This window comes from Canis lupus, chromosome 14 (genome assembly GCF_011100685.1).
Source record: "Canis lupus familiaris isolate Mischka breed German Shepherd chromosome 14, alternate assembly UU_Cfam_GSD_1.0, whole genome shotgun sequence".
Lineage (NCBI taxonomy): Eukaryota > Metazoa > Chordata > Mammalia > Carnivora > Canidae > Canis > Canis lupus.
The window spans coordinates 40,341,317-40,362,091 of NC_049235.1; the positions used below are offsets into that span (position 1 = coordinate 40,341,317).

General features: G+C 40.6%; 1 long non-coding RNA gene across 15 annotated transcripts in view; it reads right to left on the reverse strand.

Annotated features, from left to right (window-relative positions):
- LOC119866376 overlaps nucleotides 1-17,029 on the reverse strand; it is a 151,037-nt gene extending 134,008 nt beyond the window's left edge. For all 15 annotated transcript variants that reach the window (XR_005369598.1, XR_005369593.1, XR_005369592.1 and 12 more), the window contains exons 1-2: nucleotides 16,895-17,029; nucleotides 14,138-14,179 (exon numbers count right to left, since the gene is read on the reverse strand). This is a non-coding gene — a long non-coding RNA (uncharacterized LOC119866376). The remainder of the gene's footprint in view (nucleotides 1-14,137; nucleotides 14,180-16,894) is intronic.
- Nucleotides 17,030-20,775: the final 3,746 nt, after the last annotated feature.

Below are 20,775 nucleotides of genomic sequence, written 5' to 3' on the forward strand. Positions count from 1 at the left end.
CATATGCATCTTAATGGTGTGTTTTGCAGCACCAAAGTGACTGTATTAAAAAGCTCAGTATGCTGTATTTGAAACAGTCTGTCACTATTTGAAAGCTAAGAACTGGAACAAATATACTTTTACCTGAATAAACAGTTATGACTCTATGCTGCTTTACAAATTTTAAAAAGGGAGACTGTAATAAAACAAGGTGAAACTAGCTGATCCTGCCTTTTCTCAGTGCAAAAGTAATTATTATTCAGTCAAAAAATATGCAGTGAAAAAGAGTAATTGCATAAGAAGATATTATAATCCTGAGACTATCCACCTGGTGTTTTTATTTTGAGGAATACCCATTTGGATTCCTATGCCTGTGCAACTTAATGTTTGTCACAATTCTCTATGGCTAAGGAGAAAGACAGGCCTTAATTGTAAATTTGCACATGCTTTATTGCCAATGCAATGGCATGAACACATTTAACAGGACTGCCATTCCATTTAATTACTCTGATTTTGACATGGACCTACCACAGATGAAATTGATGGCATGAATTACAAGCTCCATAAAAAATCACTGCTTTCTCTTCAAAGGGTGAGTGTTAAGGTACTCTTCCATATTCTCTATAGCTATCTGCATTAGGTGAAGAAAAAATAAAGCATGGAAATAGGATAGCCATCCTCAAATTGCTTCCTTCCAAGCTGAGTTATGCTTGTGACAGGACAATGATGCATGGTCTTTTTTTTTTTTTTCTTAGCTTACCTGGGTAAGATCTATGACATCGAAAGAAAATTAAACAAATAAATAAGTAGGCAAGTAGACAAAAATAGAGAAAAGCCTTCTGTCAAATGAATCCTGTTTCATCTCTATTGAATTTGCTATTTCTTAGCCTTTTCTCAGTGATATTTGATGGTATTCATTACACTTTTGCTTGAGACAAGTGGGGAAGAAAGCTCAGGAGCAGGACACTAAGCTCAAGATCTGTGCAGATGGACAGGGCTAGGGCAGGGCTATGTAATCCTCATTGCCAGAAATCTAAAACTGGCAGTAAGAGGAAGTCGGCAGTTAGTTCTATTCAAGTGGCCGGGCAAGTGGTGGTGTGGCACCTGGCATCCTGGCATATACAGCCAAGTGGAAAGGTGCCAGTCTTTGGCTGGAGGAGCATAAAGTGCTGGCTTTCTTTTCCACAAGTTGAGGAAAGAACTTTAGCAGTACAACATCAATGTTTTATGTAGTCTCATTAAACTGTCTGCTACTTGAGTTCATTTTCTACGTTCTTGTTTATGACTCACTAAAAAAAGAAGCTAGTATTCTCCTTAAAATGTTTCCAGAAGCCTCTCTCTCTCCTGCCCATGGAAAAAAATCTAAATTTCTAAATATATCTATAAATTGATTACCCACATAGATGATGAATCAAAGCGTCTCTTTTTTTTTTTTTTTTTTTTTTGTCTTTTTTTGTCTTTTCAACTTGAAACTGTCACTGAAAAGTAAGTTCATATTTATTTGGCTATTTATTGATCAAGTAGAAATCTTCAATAAAAACATTCTGCCATGTGGTCTCATCCAAGCTTCCTTTGTCTTTCAATTAAGAAATGGTTTTATGCTATAAAATTGGGTGAGATATTCAGAGGATTAAATCAATAGACTATAAATTACGAGTAAAAGAAAACATCAGGTCCCTGCCCTGACACAACAGATTTATTATTAAAGTAGGTAAGTCCAAGGCAATTCACTACATTAGTTTTTATAAAGTAAGAGACAGGGAGAGATCAATGATAACTTTGGCTCACTGTTGCTTTTAATGGTTCATTTATAATAGCTACTTATCTCCTATTATTTTAGCTTGCTATAATAATGTCAAGCCAAGAAAAAAAGATAATTACCATTATGGGAATATATATTTAATACAAGTCTGACTGACTATTCTTTAATCTGATTCATGTATTTGTAGAGCGGCCAGAAATACTCTAAAATGCATACTGATTCTTAGGTACACATAAAACTCCATTATACAGTCTACATTAGGTATAGAGTACAAAAAACCCTGACAGTTTGAGCTGTACTTTCACAGGCATGTTATCAGATGAACAACCACATTGCAAGGCCCACCCATAGCCCACCAACTCAAACCTGCCTGGTGCTATCAACATCAAGAATAACAGTGGAATCCTAAACGAACCTCTTGGCCTCACTGTGTTTCCTGGAAACTGCTATCTTTGAAGATATGAAGTATATTTTTGCTCCAGACACGCATACAGACCCACACACCATTCATGGATTTTCTGCAACTACCCTGCTGTTCTTGAACATTTATCACCCTGATTTCAGTGGAGGTTTGATAGTGACTTCCAAAGGCCATCTCAAATGAAGAGGAAAAAACTCATCTATTTCTTTTGATAAGGTCAAAGTACAGGGGTCCTCACCAACCAACACCCTAGATATTACCTTACAGGGGAAACTGGAATTAAATAAATATTAAAGGGGAGGTGGGGTGATTGAATCAGGAAGGAAAGGTTCCCCATCACCACCACCACTATTTCTTAGTGATACAGATACAATAAATTTTTTTTAACTTGAGTCTTTTTGCTAACAAAAGGTGTCTCTGGGATCCCTGGGTGGCTCAACGGTTTAGCACCTGCCTTCAGCCCAGGGCGTGTTCCCGGGATCGAGTCCAACATCAGGGTCCCTGCATGGAGCCTGCTTCTTCTCTGTCTCTGCCCCCCTCTCTCTCATGAATAAATAAATAAAATCTTTAAAAAAAAAAAAAAAAAAAAGGTGTCTCTACCACTGCTTAACCCTGTTTGTTGTCTTACTCATTACTCATTACTCATTACTCCACACCTCTGAATTGTACTATTGGGGTTGCACGTGCAATTTCACTCTATTTAAAAGTATTATTTACTAATATCCAGAACAGAGAACTCCTAACATTCAACAAAAAAAAAACAAATACCCCAATTTAAAAATGGACAAAGGACTTGAATAGATATTTCTCCAAAAAAGATTTCAAATGGCCAATAAACACATGAAAAGATGCTCAATATTACTAATCATCAGGGAAATGCAAATCAAAACTACTATGGGATACCATTTTATACCCATTAGGATAGCTACTATTAAAAAAAAAACAGAAAATAACAAATGTTGGCAGGATATGGAGAAATTGGAACCTTTGTGTGCTACTGGTAGGAATATAAAATGGTACAGCCCTCGTGGAAAACGGTATGGTAGTTCCTCAAAAAATTTAAAATACAATGATCTATTATGGTAATAAGAGTGGATCCAGCAAATCCATTTCTGAGCATATATCCAAAAGAGGTGAAAGTAGGGTCTCAAAAAGATAGTTATAAACCCATGTTCATACCAACACTATTCATAATAACTAAAACATGGAAGGAACCCAAGTGTCTGCTATTGAATGAGTGGATAAGCAGGATATAAATATTAATTAGCCTTAAACAATATATAGTGAATATTATTAAGCCTTAAAAAGGAAGGAATTTCTGCAACCATGCTATAGCATGGATGAATCTAAGGACATTATGCCAAGTGAAATAAGCCAGCCACAAAAAGACAGATAATGTATGATTCCACTTATAAGAAGTACTTAGCAGAGCCAACTTCATAGAGACAGAAAGTAGAATGATGGTTGCCAGGGGCTGGAAGAAAGAAGGGAAAAGGGATTTATTGTTGAATGGGTATAGAGTTTCAGTTTTTAGAATGTTTCAAGATGAAACATTCTAGAGATGGATGGTGGTGATGATTGCACAACATTATGAATGTATTAATATGACTGAACTGTACACTGAAAATGGTTATGAAAATAAATTTTATGTATGTGTATTTTACCACAATTAAAAAAATGGGGAAAAATAGTGGTAACTCTACAACTGTCCAGAAAGGTAAAATATGACTGGCAATACCAAGTATTGACAAAGCTGTGGGGTAACTGGAACTCTCATATACTAATGGTGACAGGATAAATTGGTACAACCACTTCAAAAAAACCATTCGACAGCATGTACCTTGCCTATGATCTAGCAATTCCACTCTTAGGAATGTAACCAAGACATATGAATGCATATTCTCAAACAAATATTGTCAGAGAACATCAACAAAAAATGTTCATAACAGAGGCACCTGGGTAGCTCAGTTGGTTAAGTATCTGACTTCAGCTTAGGTTGTGACCTCAGGGTCCTGGGATTGAGCCCTGCATCAGGCTACCTGCTCATCAGGGAGTCTGCTTGTCCCTCTCCCTTTGCCCCTCTCCCTGTTTGAGCTTTCTCTCTCTAAAATAAATAAAATATTTTTAAAAAAGAATATTCATAATAGCTTTACTCAAAATAGCCAAATATTAGAAACAACCCAAATTCTATCAGTAGAATGGATAAATGAAATGTGATATATTCATATAGTGGAATGCCACACAGTGATTTTTTAAAAGAACATACTACCAGCTATTACATGAAGGAATCTTACAGATATTACATTAAGGGGGGGGAGCCATATAGTACCTACTGTATGATTCTATTTTTCTGAGACACAAAATAGATAAGACTAATACAATGGTAGAAATCAGAGGAGTGGGAGAAGGTTATTGACTAAAAAAGGATGTGCAAGAACATTTTGGGTCCCAGAAAAGTACTATATCTTGATCTACATCGCAATTATATGGGTATGTGATGAATCTTAAAAAGATTATGGGAAAAAAGTCAGATGTAAAAGTCTATATACAGTATGATTTCATTTACATGACACTTTGGAAAGTGCAAAATTATAGGGATAGAAAACAGATCAGTGGTTGCCAAGAAGCTTGGGGTAGGAGGGGATTGACTGCAAAGGGCCACAACAGAATTTTTTGGGATGATGGAAATCATCTATATCTTGATTTGGGTGGTGTTACGTGATGGAATACAGTTATCAAAACACATCAAACTATACATTTAAAAAGGCTGAATCTTGTTATAACTAAATTATAACTTAATACCTACTTTAAAAATACTCAGCAATAAATAAATAAATACTCAGCAATCTGTACCCTTAAGATTAGTGTACTTTATGCATTTACCATGTGCATGCTATCTTTCAATTTAAAAAGTAAAACAAAACAAAAGTAGAGGTTAAATAGGTTATAAGAAATGTGTTCCAGTCCAAATTCTGCTACAAGTTTGCTATGTCAAACACTCTACTTATTGTAATGGAATATTAACACAGAATGTCTTAGGTCTAAAATGAACCCTGAGGTTCATAGAATCTCACCTCCAGGGCAGCCTGGGTGGCTCAGCGGTTTAGTGCTACCTTCAGCCCAAGGTGTGATTCTGAAGACCAAGGATCGAGTCCCATGTCGGGCTCCCTGCATGGAGCCTGCTTCTCCCTCTGCCTCTCTCTCTAGCTGTATGTGTGTGTGTCTCTCATGAATGAATAAATAAATTTTTAAAAATCTTAAAAAAAAAAAAAAAAAAGAATCTCACCTCCATCCTGAGAGAAGTGATCTATGAGATCTGTGACATGTCACAAAGCTATTCAGGGTGGAGCCAGAAACAAACCTAGGACATCTGACTCTCAAACTAATACTCTAGCACTCTAGCTCAATTCCATTTCATGGAAGCTTTTAAAAAAAATAAAAATAATAAAAAAAAAGGTCAAACTGATCATTTGGCATTGCACAAGCAGCAAATTTTAAACCAATTGTGTAGCACTGGACCTCTGTTTGCACATATTTGCTCTCCACTTCCAAACATACTGAGAGAACTAACTGGAAGCTTACAAAGTGCCTGGAGCTATTTAATTAAGCAGCTCTATCTGTAAAATCTGAGGTTTCTGAGATCCTCTGGTAACATGAAACAGATTATGGCAATCCCCGTTCCAGGGACTCCAACTCAAAATCAAATCTTGGCATAACTTCTACCCATTCCTGTCCAGGCCCATCCCCAATATCACCTAGTCAATCATGCAATGTATCTAAACTGTTCTACTACCAGCAGAGGTATTTTTGAGTATTATCTAGGTTATATAACCCTTAATTAACTCTTCTGAAAAACTCTTCTGCAACAAAGTCAACTTTTTTTTAAGTGCACACATGCATAAACACCCAAATCATAACAAATCCTATAAAGCAGTGTGTGTGTGCCTATAGTTCCCAACACCATTCTCACAAAATTGCAAACATGAGCACCCTGTGTCATACTTCTCCCTAAAATGGAGACATTACGGAAGAACTAAATGAGTGGCCCCTAGTTTCCCTTTCTAGCCTCTGTTTCTACCTGGGTGACCCTTTGACCTCCCATCCTCTTCCACCCCCACTAAGGCCGAAGCACCAACTTTTCTCTGACCTCCACCCCTCTGTCAAAACAAAAAAGACTCTAAGTATCAGTTATTTACACTTTTTGATTGACTGCTTGGTTACACTTTAGTTTCATTGAGCTTCAGTCAGTATGATAATTCAAACAACATTTACATTTAAACCATTTTACACCTCATTCCATAACAAAAGGTTAATTCTCTATTAAAGAATTTTGAACTTCCATTTAACATCAGTAAGCAAGTAATATTGAAATTAAAATAAAAACCCACAACATTTTGGAAGAACTTGGAATCATACTTGGTGTTGCTAAACCTTGGGAATTGCAAGCATATTAGTATAGCTAAGAAGCTGCAGAAAGAACCCAAAGAATTATTCCATCCCTCACTCATGCATTCAACAAAAATTTATCAACTGCCTACCATGTCCCAAGTATTGTACAAGGCAGAGAGAATCAATAATTGATAAGATGATGTCTATCCTGGAGAAGTTTACAAAGAGGCACAAAGAAGAATTTCAATTCCAAAAGTGCTAACTGCTCTAAAAAGTAGAAAATTCAAAGGGAGCAGAGCAGGGATTCACTCTCTGTGAAGCAGGTTTCACAGAGGACAGACCCATGAACTCAGCTCAAGGAGTTTGACAAGGCAAAAGGCAGAGAGAGGGGCAAAACGATTTTTTTTTTTTTTAGAATTTATTTATTTATTCATGAGAGACACAGAGAAGAGAGAGGCGAAGACATAGGCAGAGGGAGAAGCAGGCTCCATGCAAGAAGCCCGATGCGGGACTCGATCCCAGGACTCGGGGATCACCCTCTAAGCCAAAGGCAGACACTCAACCGCTGAGCCACCCAGACAGCCCCAAAACAGGTTTTCTAATCTTTTGTCAAAAGGGCAAATGGGAATGGTTAGCTTTTTTTGTGCTGAGGAAATTTAAGGAAAAAGAGGCTAACACTGAGCCCAGTGTCTCCTGCAGCCACAGACATGACGACAGCTCTGGCTGTGGCAGCAGCTGGGCCACTTCCTCTCCTCAGCACTGATGTGGTCAGGCCAGTAGATGATAAGCCTTCCGAGATGCCCTTTGCCCTTCAGAGAGGAGGGCAGGTACAAGCATTGTCATAGGACTCCATACTCAGCCTTCACTCATTAAAATGTTATTTTCGTATCAGGATATATCAGTGGAAAATAAATTTTATCCACATCTTTTGAAATAGTTATTATTTGGTTTGGCTCTGGTTTGGGCCTTAAGCTTCCAAAGCCATTGATAGTGTCAAATTTAGGATGATAAAGAGACAAGGTCAGTAGTCAAGTAATGTCTTTGCCTCAAAACAGCTTCCTCTTGACCGGGGAGCTAGCTAAAGGCTTGTTTCTGGAAGCCTGCTGAAGGGAGAGATTTTATACCCAAATTCTAACAAAACTAGGTGTGTAATCACAAGACCCAGAGCTGCCCTGCACCTGCTTTGCTCAATTTCTTGATCCTTAACTCTCCCTTGCCCCAAATTTGCAGGTGAGCGGTTGTATCGCTGAATATATTTGATGCTATCCTAGTGTCTAATATTCTTTTTATCACATCCTTGTTTTCTGAAGTTCTAAAACATAGCCCCCAAGCTCCTATATTATTCCAACCTCTGATAATATAAGAATGAATATTCATTCTTTCAACAAGCATTTACCCAACAATAGGGCAAATGGTTAGTTAATCCCCAATTCTCATTATCTCCTTCTTCTACCTTTTTTTTAAGATTTTATTTATTTATTTATTTATTTATTTATTTATTTATTTATTTATTTATTTATTTATTCTTGAGAGGCAGAGACATAGACGAGAGAGAGAAGCAGGCTCTCTGCAGGGAGCCTGATGCAGACTCCATCCCTGGACCCCGGGATCACACCTTGAGCCAAAGGCAGACTCAACCACTTGAGCTACCCAGTCATTCCCTTCTTCTATTTTAGATAGCTCGTGGCTACCCACCCAGAGACCACATTTCTTAGTTTTCTCTACTGGTAAGTGTGTCCTTATGACTAAGTTTATCACAACAAAACATGAATGAAAGTGAGGTGTGCTTTCAAGTCATTTGCTTTATAGGAAATTGCTTGCCTTCCACTTTCATTCTATCCCTCTTCCTACGAACAGACAGAATGGGAATGTGGAGGTGGCCAAGATTTAACCATGCAGCCAAGACCTAAGGAATACTGGAGGAGCACAGTAGAAGAAACTCAGATTGTGAATGACCTCATGGTGCTAAGGCACTCCACCGCCTGGGCTCTTACCTTCCTCTGAAATTTTACATGCAAGAGAGTTAAACTTCAGCCATATTTAAGCCATTATTGGTGTTTTGTTTTGTTTCGTTTTGTTTTGTTTTGTTTTGTTTTGTTTTACAGAGAGAGTGAGCAGAAGTGGGGGAGAGGGAGAGAGAGAATATTTTTTTAAGATTTTATTTATTTATTAATGAGAGACACGGGGGGTGGGGGGAGGGCAGAGACACAGGCAGAGGGAGAAGCAGGCTCCATGCAGGGAGCCCGATGTGGGACTCGATCTCGGGTGCCCAGGATCAGGCCTTGGGCTGAAGGCGGTGCTAAACCGCTGAGCCACCTGGGCTGCCCGAGAGAGAGAATCTTAAGCAGGTTCCGTGCCCAGCATGGAGCCCCAGGGTGGGTCTCACTACCCTGAGATCATGACCTGAGCTGAAATCAAGAGTTGAATGCTTAAGTGACTGAACCACCCAGGTGCCCCTAAACCACTATATTTTTAGATTTCTTTGTTACAGCAGCCTAGCCAGACCCTCATTAATATAAACATTCATTCAATGTCTGTTAAGCACTTACTAACAGGAACTCTATGTGGGAGTTGGTGGGTGGACAAAAAGTGTTGAATAGATAGAAAAGTTCTCAGGATATAGGTTGAGAAGGAGAGACAAAAAATATAAAACTACATTTGCAAACTGTGGTAAGCGTGTAAAGGAAACAAACGGGGTACTAAGTTAAGGCCTCTCCGAGGAAACATCATTTAGCTAAGGCTTCAAGGTCTTAGGAAAAAATAGAGACAGGGGACTCATCCCAGGTCACAAATTCCCTGGGGATATAAAAAGGATGGCTCTTTGGAGGGAATTTAAGAAGGCAGGTGAACAATGTGAACAGTGTGGCATCAGGAGGAAAGGTTCTTCCTAAAGCGACCTATGCATATACATATATAATTGCACAGACACATTAAAATTAGGGGTAAGTTATCTTTGCTTTGACAGTAGTTCCTGTTTTCCTTTTTAAAACAAAACCAGAGTCGGGTTTTTTGTTTGTTTTTTAACTTCTTCACCTCTCACATATTCCAGCCCTGGATCTAGAAAGACTGATCACCTTGAAACCATAAGAATTCTGTCTAACTTGGTAGCATCTTTGGACTCCATCTACAGAATTTGCCCAAAATTAGATTCCCATTGTTCTAAACACACAATCTCCCCAGGGTCATTTCTATCTATCTTATCCTCCTCTTTTTCAGCCTTTCTGACTCACAAGTACTTGAAAAGCCCCCACATTTCTATAATTCTTACTCTCTTCTCTTCCATTCCCTTGTCTTTCACAGTCAAACTAGGGGTATGTAGTTTATGTTAACATTTACCAGACACCTTGTCTTCTCCAGCAAATGTCATCATAAAACCTTAGCATTCAACCCAAATCACATGTTGATCACTGCCCCCAACCAGAACTAAAGACTTAATCTCAAGTTACACATTTTGAAGAGAAAAGAATGTCACCTCCAATTGTTCTATGGGACTTTTTAAAAAATTTTTATTTATTTATCATGAGAGAGAGAGAGTATAGGACTTTTTTTTAGTTTTATTTATTTATTTAAAGTGATCTCTACACCCAATGTGGGGCTCAAATTCATGACCCTAAGATCAAGAGTCACACGCTCTTCCAATGGAGCCAGCCAGGTGCCCCCATTCAACAGAACTTTTATAATAAAATAAAAAAGCTTTTAAAAAAATCTAAAACCTTAAATGCCTAACTAAATTCTAATAAAAATATTAATACATAATATAGCATAAATTAGGTAACAGATTATATGCTTCATAATGTTTTATAAACTCCTTGAAAATGAGTGGTATCTTCTCTCTGTAAAATTTTACATCATCCCTTAATAAATGCCTTAATTAACAAAGAAGCAAAGTCATGAGACAGGATTCAAATATAAAGCAGCAAGAAAAACTGGAATAAGGAGATGAGAACAAGAATTCCACGTGAGGGGTGGAGGGGAAAGGGACAGTGGAGGTCAGGAAAAGGTGAAGCTAGAAGGAATTCGTGAGGCCAAAAGAGCAAACCTATAGGTGCTTCTCAAAGGCACCTGCAGCTGATAGATATGGAACCAGTCACCTCACACAGTTACAGATGCTCAATTAGGGACTGGACTGGATGCTTTCAAGTCATTCTCAATTAAGAAAGAAAAAACTAGGGAGAGAGAGAGAATGAGAAAGAGGAAAGGTCAGAAAAAGAAAAGATGGGTCAGTCAAACCACTTCAGGAGAAGGGTATATACAATATCTGGAAGAATGAGTGTTCGAAGTCAGACTGTTAGGTTTAAGAGTGAGCTTTGCTATTTTCTACCCGAGTGGGCTCTCCCCTTAGTTTCCTCTTCTTTAAAATAGAGGTTATAAAAATACCGACCTACACCTCATAGTGCAGAGGATAGAAATGAGCATGTAAAGTGCTTAGCATAGCTCCTAGCACAATGTGAGTTATCAACAAGTGTCAGCCACTATTGTACATAAAGGGCCAGCTTCAGAAGAATAACTACTCAAGATAAGATAGGAAAGCTGTAAAATAAAATAGAATGTAAGCTGTGTTCTACAAGTCAATTAGATAATTTTGCATTTTCTTGGGTATAGGACCATTTTTGGCTTTTTAAATATATTCAGTTTTTTTAAAGATTTATTCTTTTAAAAGATTTTATTTATTTGAGAGAGAGAGAACACAAGTGGGGTAAGAGGCAGAGGGGGAAGCAGACTTCCCAAGAGCAGAGAGCTCAACGTGGGGCTCAATCCTAGGACTTCTGGATCACAACCTGAGCCAAAGGCAGACGCTTAGCCAAGTGAGCCACCTAGGTATCCTTTTTTTAAGGGGGGGAGGGGCAGAAAGAGAATCTCAGGCATCTGCCTGTGGATGCCCTTGTGGAGCACTGAGTCTGGAGCCAGACATGGGGCTCAATCTCATGACCCTGAGATCAGGACCCGAGCCAAAATCAAGAGTTGGGCACTTAACCAACTGAGCCACCCAGACACCCCAATATATTTGCATAAGTTTAACAAAACAAAATGAATGTGCATTAAAAAGAGCCCAGGGGTGGGCAGCCCAGGTGGCTCAGTGGTTTAGCACAGCCTTCAGCCCAGGGCCTGATCCTGGAGTCCTGGGATCAAGTTCCACATTGGGCTCCCTGCATGGAGCCTGCTTCTCCCTCTGCCTGTGTCTCTGCCTCTCTCTGTCTCTGTGTCTCTCATAAATAAATAAAATCTTAAAAAAAAAAAAAAAAAAAGCCCAGGGTGCCTGACTGGCTTAGTCAGAGGAGTATGCAACTTCTGATCTTGGGGTTGGAATTCAAGCCCCCCCCTTGGGTGTAGAGGTTACTTAAATAAAACTTTAAAAAAAAAAAAAAAAGAGCCCAAAGTTGGGGAAAAAGAGAAAATAGAATTTGAAGAAGCTGTCATCTGGCCCATCCCATTTATATAGATACTTTCCACATTACGAGTCCAACTTCCCTCCCACAGTTCCCAGCCACAGTCCACTGGGCTTAAAAAATTTCAAAGCACCTTGGTGCACCTGGCTACCTCAGTCGGTAGAGTATGTGACTCTTGATCTCAGGGCTGTAAGTTCGAACCCCACACTGGATGTGGAGATTACTTAAAAAACAAAGTCTTTTAATAAAAGAAATTTCAAAACACCATCATTTGGTATATCACATGGTACATGAATCACGATTCTTAGTTGTAAACAACAGAAAGTGACTATTGGTGGTTTTTTTTTTTTAGATTTTATTTATTTATTCATGAGAGGCACACACACACACAGAGAGAGAGAGAGAGAGAGAGAGAGAGAGAGGCAGAGACACAGGCAGAGGGAGAAGCAGGCTCCATGCAGGGAGCCCAACGTGGGACTCGATCCCGAGTCCCCAGGATCAGACCCTGGGCTGAAGGCGGCGCTAAACCACTGAGCCACCTGGGCTGCCCCACTATTGGTAGTTTAATTGGAAAAGGAACATGCAGGTAGCTCAGAAAAATGCTAGGAAGAATGAAAATCAAGCTAGATAAATGGAAAGCTTAGCATCCAGAGCCAGAGCTGAATATTACCAGGGAGCTAGTCTGGTGAGACAACTGCCTCTGCCCTGAACCCTATGCTGCCACCGACCCTGCCAAAGCTCTAGACCTGGTACTGCCATCTCTAGCACCTTCACTATGGCTGTACTAAAACAGATGGGGCTACCAAGAAAGCAATGATAATGGCCTTTTCTGACTCACAGTGGGAAATTCCCTAACACCTAACATAAAGACACTTTCAACTTGAAGTTACATTTAAAGTTAATCTTAATTACATTATTCCCACATTCTTTTATTTCTTTTAGCTTGAGATGGAAAGTATATTTTATCTCTCATTCTTAAAATATGAGGCTCCAACATATGAGGACTAACTGTAGCAGGTTACAAATTTAACTTTACTAACCACTCATTAGGTAATGGTGAGAAACTTATAGAACTTCCCTAAGCCTCAGTTTCTCCCATCCGTAAGTGGGGAAAATAAAACTCACATCATAAGGCGACAGTGAAGAACAACTGAGAAAATGTATAGAAGACTCTTAGGTCAACATCTGACACAAAGAAAGTTTTCAATAAATGTTAACATAAAAAATAAGTTGTCATGGGGATGCCTGGGTGGCTCGGTGGTTGCGCATCTCCCTTTGGCTCAGGGCATGATCCCGGGGTCCCACATCAGGCTCCCCACAGGGAGTCTGCTTTTCCCTCTGCCTATGTCTCTGCCTCTCTCTCTGTGTCTCTCATGGATAAATAAATAAAAGCTTTAAATAAATAAATATAGGGGCGCCTGGGTGGCTCAGTTGGTTGAGCATCTGCCTTTGGCTCGGGTCATGGTCCCGGGGTCCTGGGATCGAGTCCCACATTGGGCTCCCTGCTCAGCGGGGAATCTCCTTCTCCCTCTGCCCCTCTCCTGCTTGTTCTCTCTCTCTCTCTCAAATAAATAAATAAAATCTTTAAAAAAATAAAATAAAATAAATAAATAAAGTTGTCACAACTTGCCAAAGTCTGGATCTCTCTAGTAGAGGTATTATGTTTTATATACATAATGAACTGCAGATTAAGTCTTTATGCCATAGGAAATACATCAGTGTTGTCAGAATGCCCTCAAGTTCCAGGGCGCCTGAACCAAGCTGCAGCTAGCTAACATGCTATCTGAGTGGCTTGGGCAGCACGATTAAGCTTGATTTTCTTCTTGATTTTGTCTCTGTCTCATCTATCAAACCATACAAAGAATTTCCAAAATGGAAGAAATAAAGTGGATTATCCAGTTTCTCTTTACCCATGGGATAAGAGGAATCTGAGCAGCCACCCTGTCTGTAGGATTCATGGAAGTAAGTAGGAAGGAAGAAACCCTCTGGCCATATATCTAGTTATTCAAATCTGCTTATTCTTAATAACATTTAGATCTTCAGTATTTAATTATTAGTATAATTACTGTAATTACTATACTGAATATAATAATTAATTATTGATGTTGTTAATGTATCTATCCTGAGATTAATTTTGCCTGCCATTTTTAATATCCACTTAAGTATATATTAAAGATATAAGCAAATATTTTTTCTTACCACTACTGCTGCTAGCACCTTTCTGGGCCTCAGTTTCTTCACCTATAAAATAGAAAGAACAGATTAGATGATCTGTGATTCTATAACTAAAAAATATCAGTAATATTATAATGTTTGTAATAATGTCAAGTCCCTATCCACTTATGAAAGTTAGGAAAGTAGGAAGAAATAGAGTTTGTTCTTCTACATACAACTCTTCATCTGACTTCCTGCAAACTGAGTACTGGAAAAAATTGGCTTTTAAAAACTGACTCTCTTTGGGGCTTATAATAAAGGAGTACCTTCAAGTTCTCGTTGAACCTGGTTCCTCTTCTCAATCAAGAAGTGATAAGCTGTCGGGTTGTTTTTTTGTTTTGTTTTTTGTTTTAGTTTTATTTATTTAAGTAATCTCTACACCCAATGTGGGGCTTGAACTCACCACCCTAAGATCAAGAGTCATATGCTCCTTCGGATTGAGCCAGCCAAGGCCCCAAGAGGTGCTAAGTTGTAAACTAGGGCTTTTGAGTGAAGATAAATTATTTTTTTCCTTCAAATGGGAATTGTGACTGGATTTGCAGTATATAAAATGACCAAATGAGGGGTCCCTGGGTGGCTCAGTGGTTTAGCGCCTGCCTTCTGCCCAGGGCATGATCCTGGAGTCCTGGGATCAAGTCCCACATTGGGCTCCCTGCATGGAGCCTGCTTCTCCCTCTGTCTGTGTCTCTGCCTCTCTCTCTCCATGTGTCTCTCATGATTAAATAAATAAAATCTTTTTTAAAAAATAAATAAAATGACTAAATGAAAACTGAGAGATGGAATATCGCACATTCAAATGTTTCCAATCCTATGGATGCTAGCTTTCAAAGACAAAAAACACCTGTATTTCATATTGAATATTTCCATCTCTGTCCATGTTAGGCATGTCACAGACATAAATTGTGACTATAAAGGGTATCTTTCTTCTCCCTGCAAATTATTCTCTTAATCAATTAGTGTCAGATATGGAAAAAAAGTCTTATATTGTTAAATTAGTCCTCTCGGGATCCCTGGGTGGCGCAGCGGTTTGGCGCCTGCCTTTGGCCCAGGGCGCGATCCTGGAGACCCAGGATCGAATCCCACATCAGGCTCCCGGTGCATGGAGCCTGCTTCTCCCTCTGCCTGTGTCTCTGCCTCTCTCTCTCTCTCTCTCTGTGACTATCATAAATAAATAAAAATTAAAAAAAAAAAAAATTAAAAAAAAAAAATTAGTCCTCTCATTGACTTTATTGTTAAATTTGATCTCTCTTTGGCTTTGTTTTCATTCAAGTATCTGTCATTTGCTTATTTTCCCAAGAATGTGTAGCTACAGTTTGCATACATGTCTGATTTTAAAATCAGTTTCTCCAGCTCTCTAATTCTTTGCCAATGAGCAATTACTCCACTATAGTGCCTGTGTCAAACAGAGATAGGCTGGTAACAATTTGTATAGGATTTAAGTGGTTGGCCCTGTAGAGAAGTACTAGAGTTCAGTGGATAAGAGTCTGGGCTCTGGATTCAATGGACAAGTTACTTAAACATCTTGGAGCTTTCCATTCCCTTAGTTTTAAAATCAAAATAATAAAAATATCTCCTTTTGGGGGCTGAGGATTAAATGAGTTAATGTATGTATAGTATTTGACATTGGGTTTCGTGCAGAGTAATCCTAAATATCAGATTTTCAAGAATACTGAAAAACCATATAAATTTTAGAGAATTACTTAAAAGCCAACAAGAACAATCACCTTATTTTATAATTCAAGAATCTGAAAGTATAGAAAGGTTGAGTTCTGCTCAAGCTCATATTGTGAATGAGAAAAGACTGAACACAGATATCCTGAATTCCTGTCCAGAATTCCTTCTAAAGGGACTGTCAATAAATAAATAAATAAATAAATAGGCTGTCTCAGGGAATGTCTGGGCGGCTCAGTGGTTGAGCATCTACCTGCCTTTGCTTAGGTTGTGATCCTAGGGTCCTGGGATCGAGTTCTGCATCTGGCTCCCGGTAAGGAGCCTGCTTCTCCCTCTGCCTGTGTCTCTGCCTCTCTCCCTGTGTCTCTCATGAATATTTATTTATTAATCAAATCTTTAAAACTAAATAAATAAAGGCACTGTCTCTCCTCAGGTCCTTAGAAGTCGAGGGCCCTGGCTGCCCTCAAGAAGCTTGAGATCCATCTGGGGAGCAAAGACTAACACAAATGGATAGTTGAGTTCACCGTCCCAGGTAGGAGCTGTATAACAAAGCTTCATGTGTAAAAGATGGGAGTTGGGGGGGGGGGGGGGCTCCCCTCAAAGAGTGGGAAGCAGTACAGGAAAATTTGTGAAAAGAAGGGAGACTTGAGGCAAGGCCCCAGCCGGCCGTTTGACTCTGCAACTGAAACGCGGAGAGGACATTGGAGAGGCAAGGAGCTCCCTTGACCAGAGAAGCGCTAGTCTCTCTAGAACATCCAACGTCTAGAAACTTCTCCTCACCCCCACAACCCCGACCTCGACCCTTCAAAACCTCTACGTGGAACTTTCTAGAACCAGTACGTTACTCTATTAAACAGACTCTGGAAATAGCTGGGAGGAGGAAGCAAGCAGGGAGTAAATCCTCCCTCCCCCTTTCACATCTTAAGAGATGAACTAGGGGGCTGGGTGTCTCCTGGGTCGCTCATCCGGAGTTGGGGGGGAAGGAAGGCCCGAGCCCCCCACCCCCACCCCCACCCCACTCCACTCCACCCACCCAGAGGAGTCGGGCGCCCGAGGCGTTGGGGGCCGCACCTCTGGGCTCCAGCCACGTCCCGGAGCACCTGGCAGGAAGGGGAGGCGACGGCGGCGGGGCAAGAATGAGGAAACGGGAGGCCCGCGGTGCCCCGAGCCAGCCCCCGGGGCGGCGCCCCGCCCCCACCCGCCGGGCCGGCCGCGCACCCGCGATGGGCCCGGACGCTGCTTCCGGCCGCTCCGCGTGGGGCCCGCGCGGCCGGAGGGAGGCGGCGGCGTCTGCCGGGGAGTTGGGAGGGCGAGGGCGGGGGCGAGGCCGGGGACGCTCGGGCAGAAGGGAAGCCTCTGAACCCGGTGGCGGGGCTCCCCTCGCCCGCTGCGGGGCGCCGAGGGCCCGGCGGCCTCTCCCCGCGGCGGCGGGCGGGACGCGGAGCCCGCGGAGCCCGAGCTGGCGCTGCAGCCTTGGTCCCCGGGCCTGCGGCAGCTCCCGGCGTCCTCGGTGGGAAGCTTCGCGGAGCCGAATGGCCGATATTTGGCGGCGGGGGGAGGGGGGAGGGGAGGGGTTCCTACTCGTTTAAATCGCGGCTTTCTGCATTCTCGCTCTGGTTCCGTGGCGATTCTCCCTTTTTCCAAGGAAGCACGCTAAAGTGTCCGGTGCAGCTAAGAAATATCCCAGTTTAAAAAGGGGAAAAAAAGAGGGGAAAAAAAGTGCATAATTTTTGGCTTTCTTTTCGGTTGCAAGCCGTCGCGTATTTTCCCCCTGCACGCCCAAGCCTAAAATGAAAACGCAAAAACAGCCTGATTTTATATAGATCAATTTTGTGACTGGGACGTTTTTTCCACCACCTTTTTTTAATAGGAAAAAAAATGTAATTGGGCTTTTTTGTTTTTGTTTTTTGTTTTTTAAAAAGGAGACGCGTGTTTAGTTGTGCCTGGAAATGTTGAGAGAAAAAAAAAACCGTCGGGTCTTTTCATTTGTTTCCAATAAACCCCAAAAGCAGCCCTTCCAGAATATGTTGCATGCAGGACGAGATTGGGGTTTGAGAGTGGGTGGAGGGAGGTTCATAGGCGAGGCTCTCCCAGCAGGATTGCTTGATTGATATTTGCTTTGCCGGCCTGCAATCGAAGTTTAGCTATATTTGATGGCTGGTGTTAGTAAAAATAAGCGTCCAAAACGCTAGGGATTCCACTGGCAGTCATAGGTGACCCTCTGGGCAGCAGGTTCTGCTGAGATCGGTAGGACCCCACCAAGGAAGGAAAATGTGAAAAGTTGTGTTGCAAGGAAATTTTATCCTAATGTATATGTATTTGGCACATGAGTGAATCGTGAAGGAAATTAAGAAACACAGACCAGAACAGTTCCGGAAGCTATGCTATGTCATAAACCAAACAGAAACAAACACGGAGAAAGATTCAAGATTAAGACAACCCCTGGAATGTTCCTTACATCTCTAAGCCCTTCCTAGCTGATACCTCCTGACAATTTAATGGAGGTTGAACTTGGGCACAGGCAACTCCTCTTTCATTTATTCTTCCCCAGTCTAGGTTCAAAAACAACAACAACAACAACAAAAATGTGTTGAATTTTACCTGTTCTATTTTTCTATTTTAAGAACGTTTGCCTTCAACAGCAAGTAGCCCAATATTTTATTCTTCCAACAAGATGGCAGATACATTCAACTGGAAGGTTGTTTCAAAGATTCAAGTAATCTTGGTGGCTTCCAAGTCAAGGACTTAGTGGATGGCTAATAAACCAGAAGGGGGAAAATGTGAACAATATCCAGCCTGAAACAAATCACATAGAATAAATGGGAAGGTGCAAAATCAAATCAGGAATTTAGAATCAAGAAGTGCACTGGCCTCAGATTCTAAACTACTCTGGTTTTTATTTAGGAAATAAGGGTGATGATACTATGTCAAATCAATCACCTCTGGGTGCCTTATCTTTCTGATTCCTAAAATGAGAGATTGGGTAAATGGGTCCTTTTCAGTTTTGATCATCTAGGCACTTGAAGTCCTAAGGCAGAACTTGTGTGTGTGCTCTCAGAAATGTAGGCAATAGTAGGTTTATCTACAGTAGAAAGTCACCAAAGTTAGCCATCTAGAGTAGTTTGATAAGGACGAGCTAGCTTGTGTTCTTGTGTGTATTGAAAAAAATCATAACGTTTCTAAGAACGAGTTATTTTACAGTCCCATCCAAAATAAAGAAAGATGTCCGTGCATTGATTTCAAATTTTTAAAACAGAAGGGTATCCTGTCATTCAAGACAGTAAATTAAAGACTCAGGCTACTAGAGCTTCTACTGATAGAATGATTATTCTTCGAGAAGAAGCACAAACAGCAGTGACCGTTTTTTTTTCACAGACGTGCTCAGCCATCAGAAAAGCTTAATAAATCCCTATTTAGTATGCATTTATGCAGTGATTACATGAACTTTGACCTCTGAAGGGCTGTAGCAATTAGCTTCAGTGGCCAGCATCTTCTCCCACCATTCCCAACTGGCTTCCTTGGGTCTTTCCTTTCTTGTCTCAATAGCCTGCACTAGGCGAGCATAAAATTTTAAAGCTGACTTTCTACCTGAGGTACTTGCTTTTTGCACAAGTGGATTACCCCTTCCTCTTCTCACCTCCTGTCTAAAAAGTCATCTCAGATGGATATTGGGGCTCTGTCGATATTACTCAAACGCAAATGGATTTCAATTCAATCTTGCCCTGTACTCTCGCAAAGAAGATAAGCTCTAACGGCCCAAAGAGCCTCATTTCATAGCTCCTGGCATCTAAAATAAATCTGATGTCTTCTGTCAGGCTAATTTAACATTTTAAAAATCTTCAATGTAATTTATTTTAAGTCAAATGAAACCTAGTGGATTAGCAGAAAGCTAGAAGAGGAGAGAGGCAGAGGGCAGCTGGAAGATCCTCTCCCCACCTACAAGAAAAAAAAAAAGCCAGGAAGAGAGAGGAAAGTGTTTTAAGTTTCTAGTAAACACTGTTTAGCAAAAGAATAATAGGAAAGTTGCCCCTTTCCCAAAGAGGGATGGAACTATAATTGTTGCCTTTAGCTGAGAGCTCAGATAAACCGCTGGGACTCATTCTAAAGTGACCCATCACTGCATTCATCTCTTCTTGAACTTTCAGTGAACCTGAGATTAAACAGGGGTGAGCAGCTAAGCAGTTTGTTGTTAGCAGCCTTTTCAACAACCCTTTCAGACTGAGTAAATATTGATCGGTTTGAATCTGATTGCCCCAGAGGAAAACACCACCGCATCTGAATAGCCTCCAAAAGTAAACTTTCAAAGGTGAAGCCAAGAGCAAGATCTCAACTCAGCCCAGGTTGGGGACACCCTGAATTTCGGGAGTACTTTGAACGAGTGTGAAGGAAGTGAGGAGAAAGCGATTGAAAACTGGAATTTTGTCTTACAATTACCCCCAGTCCCTTACTGAGACTCTTGGCCTTTTTTAATATATATCACTAAAGTGCTATTTTTGTGTTTTCTATCTTTTGTTGTTTCAGTCACCATTGCTGTCATTTTTCAGGGAGCTAACCAACCATGCTCCTGAGAGACCAAAACAAAAAAGAGACCTAGAAATAGGATGTGGTAAGCGCCTCTGATTTAATCGATTGGGACAACTAAAAAGATACAAATGTTTTCCTGTTGAAGGGTATATTAATGTTTCCTAAATGCATTGCTTGTTAACTGATTTATTCCACGACCTAGAGAAGGCTTTGGATGCTTAGCCATAATTTATTGTTCTCCCCTTTCTCGGCTGCATTAAAACCAGCACCTCGAAGACTGGAATCTCCAGGATTCCAGCGGGTCCGGCCCTGCTTTTAGATATTGAAATTACGGCAGTGGCATGCAAATGACACTTTAACACATTAAAGAATTTGGAAACCAGCCATCTGTTTTGCTGTGTGGCCTTACACTAATAAACAAAAGATAC